Source organism: Cupressus sempervirens, chromosome 10 (assembly GCF_028749045.1).
Source record: "Cupressus sempervirens isolate cs-2001-9-10 chromosome 10, ASM2874904v1, whole genome shotgun sequence".
Classification (NCBI taxonomy): domain Eukaryota; kingdom Viridiplantae; phylum Streptophyta; class Pinopsida; order Cupressales; family Cupressaceae; genus Cupressus; species Cupressus sempervirens.
In genome coordinates, this window is record NC_143127.1 from 603,334,666 (window position 1) to 603,345,800 (window position 11,135).

Below are 11,135 nucleotides of genomic sequence, written 5' to 3' on the forward strand. Positions count from 1 at the left end.
TTATAGTTGACTTTCAACTTACAAAATTCTAGTTGGTTATTAGCCAACTGATATTAATTGGAACGTTGCTATAGTTATGCAATTATTAATTAAATCAATTAATGAGAGTTAATTAGATTTAATTAATAATTAAGTTATGTAATAGAGATTTAATTGATATAATTCTTTTCATGAGATTGTAGATTATCTATATTGAAGTTGATAAGTCTTATCCTAATAACTTGAATAAAGACTTTAGTTATTTTAATGGTTATTAGTGATGACTTTATTAAGAGGCTTAAATTTTAGTAATATTTAATTAAGCTTTAATTAAGTATTATTAGAATGATAAAAAGGTCAAGGATTGTGAACCGATATTAATTGATCATTCTAAGAAAGTTATAATCTCTTATTCGAAGAATGATAATTGGTCCTCTTATATTATAACGAATAATGATCCTAGAAAAGTTGAAAAGTTAATCAATTAGAATATGGATTTTTAGTTAAATAAAGAGAACAATTTAATTAAAGGTCAAATGATGATCAGTTTAGTGAATATTTATTCTTAAGTTATTTTTAGAATGTAATTCTTAATAATGGAAGGATAATGCTATCAGGGAACAAACGGGTTGACTTGTAGGTCAAATGATAAATCCTACACATTTTTGAAATGGAAACTGGAAACCCCTACACATTATTCAACTATGTGAATTTAGTAAACCAAAACATGTGTTTGCATCGTGTATTCTATATGCTTCTTGTTTTGGGTTTTGGGTTAACTAGTGTTGACCAGTCTTAGGTTGTTACCAGAGGCTCGAGGGTTATGAGATGTGATGGCATGTTGATCTCATTTGGTCTCGATCTTTATGAGCCCAACCATGGTAATGTGATCGTATGCTCTATGAAATGTTTGTATTTTTTCATCAGTCTTCATGTGTGAAGCTGAGATGTATGTGTATGAGACACTTGAGCTAATCATTTTTGAGTCATCGATCAGTTATCTTTGAATTATTTTCTAGTCGCCACGATGGGACTGAAATGTGGATTTATTTCTTGATGATGTCATGTTGTGACATGTTTGACTCAACCATTTTTGGAGTCTTCAATCAGTATGATTTTGAGATATTCTTGGTTGCTTGTTGAGAACCAATGGATATTGTGATTTATTTTGAGATATATTTTGGTTATTGAGAACTAATGATTATTATGATTATCAGTGATGCCTTTAGTTGCCAATAGAGAACTGTTGTGGTCATGATTATCAGTGATGCCTTTAGTTGCCAATAGAGAATTGTTGTGGTCATGATTTTCTATGGATGCTTTTCCAAATGCTCATGAAGATTTGATGATTCTTATCTTGGAGATTTGATGATTCTTATTGTGGATATTTGATGCTTTTATGCATATTTGATGATTTTATTATGGATTATCTTTTGTGATTTTGAGATTTATGATTCCATGAGCTTAGGGTAGGTAATCTACTTGTAGTGTCGGGAAGTGGCTTGCAATGGGGGTTGGGGCCCTAAGTGGCTACCAGGGTAACTCATTGTAAGTTTGGTTAATAAGTGATAACATTTACACACTAAATGGGGATTAAATGAACCTAAAAAGATAATTGTTTTGATGTTCTCGCCCATGCCTTGAGCGCTTGTACAGGCTAGGATGGGAGTAGTGAGAACGCATGGTTGCGACCGTGCATTCCATAGTATGCCTTGTCAGTATGAGAGGATACTAGTGGCCACATGAGATCAGTATGGACCCATGGAGTTTAGCTAACTACTAGGGTAACTTGTACGTGATAAATGTGATGACACTTTCCCGCTTGCAGAGTAGGTTTCCTACATGTCGTTGTTGTGCCTCTGAGAATTAGATGTCAATTTTGTGTAATTGGAAACTTTGAGTTAGTATACTTTTAGGATTCATGGACTTTTTATTCTATGTGTATTGGATAGCTTGTTTGGGACTTGAGATTATCTCTTCAGCACGGTGGGAGTGGACCACTTAGGTTCCACGCGGTTGGGTGGTAGTGTATTTTCCACTCTTATCATTTGAGATCTGTCCAAGACACCGTGGCTAGAGCATCCTTGGTTGGTATTTATCTTCATTATGTTTTTGGATCATTATGATTGATGATATACCTTATGATGGATGTATTTACTAGTATGTTTCTTATATTGATGATTTGCATAGGTTAGATGATTTTATCTTATGCTTTACTTTGTTAGTAGGATGGTTTAGGAGTGACATTCCTACTATGTTAATACTGATGATCTCTTCGATGCTTTGGAATGTTATGCACGGAGGGATGGCTAGGATCCATGATGGTCTAATGATGCTATTTACGATTGGGAGAAACCGTGCACTTAGTTATTTATGTTTGTAATATATGGTTATCTTTAAAGATGGATGTTTATATCTTTTGCGATGATGTATCATGTATGGTTTATGGTTTCATTATGTTATTGCATCATGGATTAGTATTGGATGATGATGTTCTTTATTTTCATGGATGTATATTCTTTTAAGCCTTTCATACCTTGTAACATGTACAGTGGATGATTGAGCAATCTAAAATGTAATTTATGAATGTTGGTTGTATCATTGTTATTTCATAAGGATGTGATGTTAGATGAATAGTTAATTTAGATGTGATTCAACGTTAAGGGATCTTTAAAGAATGTAATCTGTTATGTTATGTTATGTGTACTTTCATTTGAATTGTTGCTATTGCTTCCGTTACTATGTATAAGTTGTGAATGGTTTATATTTCATGTTTTAAAAAAAAAAAAATTGTTTGGCAAATTTAGTGAAATTCTTTGGATCCCTTAGCGGGGCATTACATTATCTCCCTAATTTATTAAATCTCCCCCTTTTTGACACTTATGTCAAAGGGTTCTTATGAACTAATTGAATACTTGGCCAAAAAAGATTTATTTACCTCCATAATGATTGTTAGAAGTTGTAATCTTTCCTTGGTGTATTTATAAACCAAGGTTAGACCTTCTTTATTTATTGTTGTAATATATTAGGATATAAGCCAAGGTATCCTAATATATTTCTTTTTTGTCCTTTTTCCACTACATCTTATTTTGTCATCTAGTGGAATATGTGAGGACAAATATATATTGTAATTTCTAATTTTAGATTATTCCTCCTTAAGAGGAATCTCACACTTGACATCACACACTTATGAATGGTGGCATTCATAGACATGGGAGTTACATTCTAACTCCTCTCTCTCATCTCTATTTAAGAGATGACCCTCTTCTCTCATTTAACAATGAGGTTTCTTCCTCTTCTCAAATGTTGTATGAGCTCTTGCTCTCTATCTCTCTCTCTCTTCCTTCTTAGGCTTTTCATGCCTCATTCATAATGTCACAAGGGGTTTTCTTTGCTTTCCCCTTTCCAAATATCTTGTCTCATGGTGTTGGAGCTTGAAGCTTTTTCTCTCCTATTTTATGGTAATATATTTTCATGCATTTACTCACTTAGATTCTTTCCTGGTGTTGCTTACTAATAGATTTCTTTTTCCATTTCTAACATGGTATCAGAGCAGTTTAATCTTTGTTTTGAGTACTTGCATGAAGGTACGATTCGAAGGAGACTCTTGAGAGAGATTTCACTAAGTCACTGTGATTGTGGAATCAACCCTAACAAATGCATCTTGTGTTGGTTGCTCTTGTGGTTTTCCACTTGTAGCTGTTGGAGTATGTGAAGGTGGTTCTTATGGATTCACCTTCTCTTTTGTTATCTCAACTATAGCCTTTTGTAGTTCCTCCACACTCACCAAGACTGGATTGGTACACAATTGTGCTTGTACTGTGGTCTAGTGAAGGATCTTTCTAAGATCCTCTACAGTTAGTGGGTTGATGTTCTGACCAAAGGTGTCAGAAACATCTTTCACAATTATTGTCTCTAAAGGTGTAGGTGTTGCATGTGGAGGACTAGGTTGTGGTAGTTGTGTGTCTTGCACACTCTATTCATATTGCTGCTCTTTAGTTGTTGCGATATCACCCTTTCTTGTTTGCTTCTCCACTATAACTTCTTCCTTTTCTTTCTCTCCTTCTTCCTCCTTTTCATTTTCCTCTTCTTCCTCATCATTATTCCTTCCTTCAAAGGGATCCTCTTGTCCTTCCTTAACTGTCTAGAGCCCATAAATCACTTTCCACATGAGAGTGGACTTCTTCACAACATCTTCAATTGTATTTTGTAAAATGTTGAAAGTTTTGTATTCGGGTGCAAATTTGCTCCCATGTTTCTTACTTGCCTTGCTTATTTGACTTTTTATGAGGTCAGGCATCACATGAGCCAATGTTGACTCTCTTATTTCTTTCTCCATATTTAGGAAATAATGCCATTTATTTTCTACAATTGTATATAGCTCCTTAGGCATAGTATCATCCAGTTCAAGTTGAGTATTCTTGAACTTGGCCATCATAGTGTAAATTGACTCTTCCACTATGTTTTTCTCTTCTCTACTTAACTTATTGAAGTCAATAGTTTTCAATCTAGACAAGTCTACATTATCCCTAATGTTATCACAAATGTTTTCCAAATTTGATTTTGTGGTGTGACTTACCACTTTGAACTGACTAGTGTCCTCTGATCCAATCCTCTCCTGATCTAGTTCTGGAGGTGCCACATATTTTCTCCTCTTTTTATCTATTGGCCCTCCCTATTCTATGGCTTTCTTCTTTTCCTATTCCTTGGCTACCTTTTTTGTAGCTCTTGTATTTTCCCTTGTGGTGGGTTTTGTTGGGCTTGGCTTGGTTGTTTTCTTCTTTCCTTTAGGTTGTGTTGCAAGTTGCTTTTGTGCTTTTCTCTTTTTGGGCTCTATCTTAGGTGCTTCTTATTCTTACTCGGCACCTTCTTCTACTTCAACATCTTCACCCATGCCTTGGGTTAGTGCTATTGGTCCTTGCCCCTATTCCTCTTCTTCTTCTTCTTCTTCCTTTGGTGTGCCTTCTCCAAATTTTGCTTTGAGCTTCTTCACTAGTTTATCCTTTTTCTTCAGTGTGGAACCAGTCTTTAGCTCCATATCTACCTTGGATCTCACTACATCATATGTGCCAAAATTTTGGGCATCTTTATCCACTTCTTCTACAAGTAGTGCTATTATTGCTACAAATGCCTCATCAATATTTATCTCATACCCAAGTGACCCTTGGTATGGCTACTTGAATGTAAGTGTAGTCAATATCAACAAGAAAACAAATATCATTTATATTTTGCTAAACTAATGAAATAGGTATCCTTAGTCGCTATTTCATAGATTTCTTGAAATCTTCAAAATAGCTGGTCATGAGTGTCTCAAAATTTACCCCCATTTGTTCAATATATTCATTCACCTGGGCTACTATGGACCTATTTGTCTTCCAGCTAATCTTTCCAAAAGATGGGAATTCATTATGTACATTAAAGAAAATACATATCAAAATTTCTCGAAATTTGCATTGAGCTCCCTTTGTTCTCCTTATAGCTCCCAGATTTTCATTGATCTATTGTAGTTGCAGTTCTGCTAGATCATAGGTATGATCCTTTTTAACAAGTTTATAACCAACATCCACTACAATACATGGTACATTGTTGAGTCTGCTTGATTGATAAAATTTGTGGGAGATGACTCTAGCAACAAAATCAACAAGAGGATCCTTAATGGTATCTATGGTCATGTCTCTCTTGTTCCACTTGGCTCTAGTATTCTTTTCAATAGCTTCTTTGGAGTCACTGCTTAGGGTCTTAGGCCAATCTAGGGTTGGATACCCTATTACCCTATGAACAATTCTTTTTGATATTTTAACCTGTCCATCTTCTAACCACAAGCTACCATCATGTATCCTACTAAGTATAATTCTAATCCATTCAGTCTTAAAGATAGTAGGGAACTCTAGCACACGAGTTAAGCCCTTCTTCTCAATGATTTGGAATTCTTCCTTCAAGACTCCATTTTCACACAATCTATCATATGCCTATGTGATTTCCATGTCTCCAATAGCACTTATTTTGCAATTATAGTATCTCCTAACATCTTGCACAATTACTACCTTAGGACCAATTACAGATAGGGCTCTGACTGGGTCATTCTTGTAGGAAACTTTAGGGATCGATCAAAAATTAGGTTGCCTAACTTCATTTGACACTAACTGAACTTAAAACAACTCTTTTTCTTGGGGTTTTCTAGAACTAGAGGCCATTTGTGCAATCTAGGGTTTAAACACAAAGAAATTTTGAAACTACGTAGCTCGACACTAGTATAAATACCTTAAAATCGATGAAATTGTGTTGAATCTCTATTGAAATCTGCTCAAACACTTCGAACACTGCTTGGAAATCATTCTGCACTCTTCTCGTCTTTTGCTCTTTGTTCTCAGTGGTGAAAAATGATTCAAAATGTGAACATATACCCTTGTTTCATAGCATTTAATGCTTAGTGCATTTACAACTATCCACTCAGCTACTTAAGCAATTCTTCTTTAGTCAGCTTACATTGGTTTTTAAACACTCAACATGTACTAGAGTTTCTCTTACTCGACTTCTACTAGAATTTCCCTTTGCTCAGCATCCTCCACTAACTTGGCTACAACTAATCACTCAACTTCTATTGACTTTAGCAGACAACTTGACATGTACTAGGATTTTACTCAGCATCTAAAGGCAACTCGGCAACACTTGTGAAAACTTGAAATTTTAACTTTACATCTCCATTCATGTTGATCTCTTCTTTTTAGTACTTTCTTATCTTGGAACTGATGTATGATAAAGCTTTTTATATCAGTTCCATACACCTTCTTTGGCTTAGTTGGATCAAGTGTGATCACTTGACCTTTTGGGTGAAGTGATCCCTTCATTGGATGTGCTGCCTCCATATTTCTTCTTCCATGTTTTATTCATTTCTCCTCTGATATGTTCAACATCCATCTTTCCTTTTCCTTTGTTGAACTTTGAGTTGGGTGTCTTTGACCTTGTTGGGCAATTTCTACTGATGTGTCTAGTCTTCAAACAATTGAAGCATGTAGTTTGGCTCAACCATCTATTGTAGTTTCTACTAAAATGTGTTCTTATGCAGTTTTCAGGAATGTGTCCATACTTGTGATAGTAGTGACAGCTATGCCTAGTGTTGTAGTCCCAATTATAGTGATGTTCATGATTGTTTGACCTTGTTGGTTGATTAGGTGTCCAAATAGGCTTTGATCTGCACTCAAAAGCTCTATGTCCATACTTCTTGCAATTATAGAAATGACCTTCAAATCTTGGTGTTCTGATGGTTCTAGTCCTGTAGTCATGTACATGATGTCCTTTCTTGTTGCACTTGTGACAGTGACCCATGTTTTTGGGTTTGTCATGCTGATGAGTGTTCTTTCCCCTGCACACATTAGAGGTATGTCCCTTTTTACCACAAAGATGACATGTAGGTTTAGTGTTTTTACCTTTGTCACTTCTTTCTTCTGCAGTCTTGGATGACTCTCCTTTTTCAGTGCTAGTGTATCCTAGTTCTAAAGTATCATTGTTAGCTCTTGGTGATTTCACTAGTTGTTCAAAGTACTTGATAGCCTCATTGGGTTTGTTGAAACTCTCTGTAATCTCCTTCTCTCTTTTCAGGTCATTTTGCATCTTCAGTGTGGAGATCTCAGTGTCCTTGACATTTAGTTCATGATGTGCATTCATCATCTAGCTTAGGGTGTCTAGTTGTATGTTGGAGATTCTTGCAAGCTCAATTGACTTTTCCTCCAATTTGTTAGCAAGGTTTCTCTTGTCTTCTTCTATCATAGCCTCATCTTCAATGGCTCTTTTCTTCTGTTCAGTCACTTCACAAAGCATAATTGCTTGAGATTTTTGTTCAAGCTTGAGAGTTCTGATCTCTTCTACTTGGGCTCTATTCTTCTCCATCAAATCTGTTATTGTTGCATCAAATTCCTTGGAATCTCCATTTGAAAATACTTTTGAGGTTTCAATCTCCTTGTACGGGGTATCATTCTCATCTATGGAAATCTCTCTTCTTCTCTTTAAGGATTTCCTTAGTTCTTCCCTGGCTTCTTCCAAAGAATGTAGAATGAGATGTATCTTGATCTCTTGGTTCTCTATGATCTTCCCAAGTTTGTAAACTTCCATTTCTAGATATTTTTCTCTAAGTTGTAAAGCTTCTCCTTGTAAGAACTCAGCTCTGATACCAATTGTCTGAATTTACAGTTGAGAAGATTTACTTTTGAGAGAGGGGGGTGAATCAGAAGTAACAATATTTAACCTCTAAAACTTTTCATTTAAATTAATCACATGCATCTAACACATCTAATTTACATGAAAGTAAAGACATGCACAAAAATAGATAGCACAAGGTTTTGGTCACCCAGAAACCCTCCAAAATGAGAAGGTAAAACTAGGGTGGGGATGACACCCTCAACTTATTACTATAGCAATATGCAACTAGTTAAGGTTACAAAGTTTGACCACCATCAATGATCTGCCCTATGAAAAGCCTACACTGTTAAAGGCTTTACACCTTGTTAAAAGTGACCTATCTAAAAGATTTACAAATATTCACTTGGAATGTCACCCTGTTAAAGGATTTAACACCTTGTTAAAGGTTCTACAAGATAGTTGTTAAGCCAACCTATCTTCATAGGATTTTCATTCTCCAAATATAATAGTTAGAAAGTATATTAGAATGTGTTGACCTAATGAATTACAATCTTCAATTGTTGATTTCATATCCTTGTTCTGTCCAATCTGTTCTGATCCTTCTTGATCTGATATAATTTTGCTCCATAGTGCTGATGCTCTATTTTGATCAACTTAATTCTACAATATTGTTCTTCCTCTAATTCTTCACACCCCTTTTACTTCCTTCAAAACTTTTTTAGCATTCACTCATGCATTCCCACATGACCTATTACTCTCTCTTTCTCTCTCTACTAAATTATGCAGTTTCAACCTCCCTATAAAGGCTCTGAGACTTAGGGTTAGGTATGAATCTACAATCGAGATTCATCCATCTTTCTTGCTATATTCTTTCCATATTTCCTAATTGGTTGCATGCTTTCTCCATTTTTTTGATTGGTTTCATGTTGATTACGTAGGAAATGTAATAGATTCGATTTTATCTTTTAGATTTTCATCTTGAGTCAACTCAAAAATGGTTTACATCTGAGTTTGTGAAGGCACAAACTCATATGTTGAGTCTGTGTAACTCGGCACTTATTGTTTATTGATGCTCAGCACATATAGGAATTCTATTTTTCTTGGCTCCTATAGTACTTGCTTGGTACCTATTCTTTTCTCAACACATATACTAACTTGACACCTATACTTTTCTTGGCATCAATTGTCACTCGACACTTGAAACTTGCTCGACACTTGAATAACTTGACACATGTTGAATTTTCTGGCTCGGAACATACTCTAGCTTGGTATCAATATTATACTTCGCATCAACTTAGAAATTTCTTAAGTGTGTTGACACTCAATTCTCAAAACCAATTTGAGACCAATAGTTTATCTTCCCTTGCTCCTACTTGAATGTCTAAGACTATTTTTTTATTTAGCATTGATACACTACATTCCCTGGTCTCTTCTGAATTCAGTTTTTCTATATTATCCTCTAAATCCTCATCTTCAAATTCTTCCTTATCCATTTCCATGATTCTTTCAATTAACCAACTTTCTTTTGTATCGATTCTTCACTTTTTTCTTCTAATTTAGAATCAAGGTCCTAAAAAAGGTCTTCCTTATCTAAGTCAACTTCATCCAAAAGAGATTTTGAAACAATGTCAGAGTTGTGTTTAGCTTGGAGTATCACAATATTGTTTTCCACTACATCTATGATATAATATGTTGTTTTGGAAACTTTTTCCCTATTATCGTGAAGCTTGGGAGAAGTTATTTTATCATATATTTCTTTACTTTGGTCTATAACTCTATCTTTGGATTGAAAATGATCATTGTTAGACAATCTTCTTTGAATGGGCATGTTCTCCATGGATGTTGTATGGGTTTGATCTAATAGATGCTCTTTGTGTGCTTCCTCCCATGAAACTATTTGATATGTCAAATCATTTTGAATGAGAGTTAAGTCCTTACTTAGGCATTTATAAAGGTTTAGATTTCCTTTAGTGTCGTCAAAAAATAATTGCTAACTTCTGCATTGGTCACATTTTTGAAGTTTATAGATATTGTCTTCCAAGCCAACAATTCCATCTTTCTCAAATCCCTTATCACTAGGATTTTCCTTTATTGTTGTTGTAACATTTTTGAGATGTTCTCGATCCCCCTCTTAGGATTCAATCTTTAGATTATTAGGGTTGAGTGAGTTATCATAGTTATCTTCCTCTATTTCTTCCATTGTCTCTCCTTCGTCAAGAAATTCTTCTAGGAAACATGTTTCACTTTCCAACCTTGATCTTGTCTTTCCTATATTGTTCTAATTTGGTGGTGTAGGATTATTAGAAAGCTAAAATTGCATACTTCCTTGGATATGTGTTAACTTATCTTGATTTTTTTTGGGAGGATTTGGGAAATCTAATTTAATAGTTTTTGTTTTATCTATATATTTGAATCTTGCATTATCGTCACTCCTTTCTATTAGCATTATGTCTTGACCATGACCTATTAGAAGGATTTAGAATAATTGAGAGGGGGGGGGGGGGTACAAATCGATTATCCTTAGGTCCAGATGTCCCAATTATACTTTTTGAATACTTCAAGAAACTTAGATCTATTCATTAAGTAGCTCAGTCTCTATAGTAACTTGTCAATAACATAAACTTGCAGTCCACTATCCCAATAATAACTAACTTGTAAAATGCAAAACATTAAAATAGTAAAACATCTTAAATAACATCCACACAAGTAAGACACTAGGATTCAACGTAGAAACTCAATTTGGGAAACAACCACCAGTAACATGCTACCAATTTTTAGGAGTCGCCTTGTTAGAGGACTTAAGAACTTCCATTAGATTGTCACCTTGATTAAAGGATTTACAAATGATTGTTAAGTCAAGCTTGATTAAAAGTTTTAATTGATACAATGGTTAGAAATTAATAGCAACTTGATCTGATAAATACAACTCACTTTGCAAATACAAATCATAATGTAGCTTATCTGCTAAGTCACTAACTAAACTCCATTCATGTCTCCATAACTATCTCTGATTTGATTGG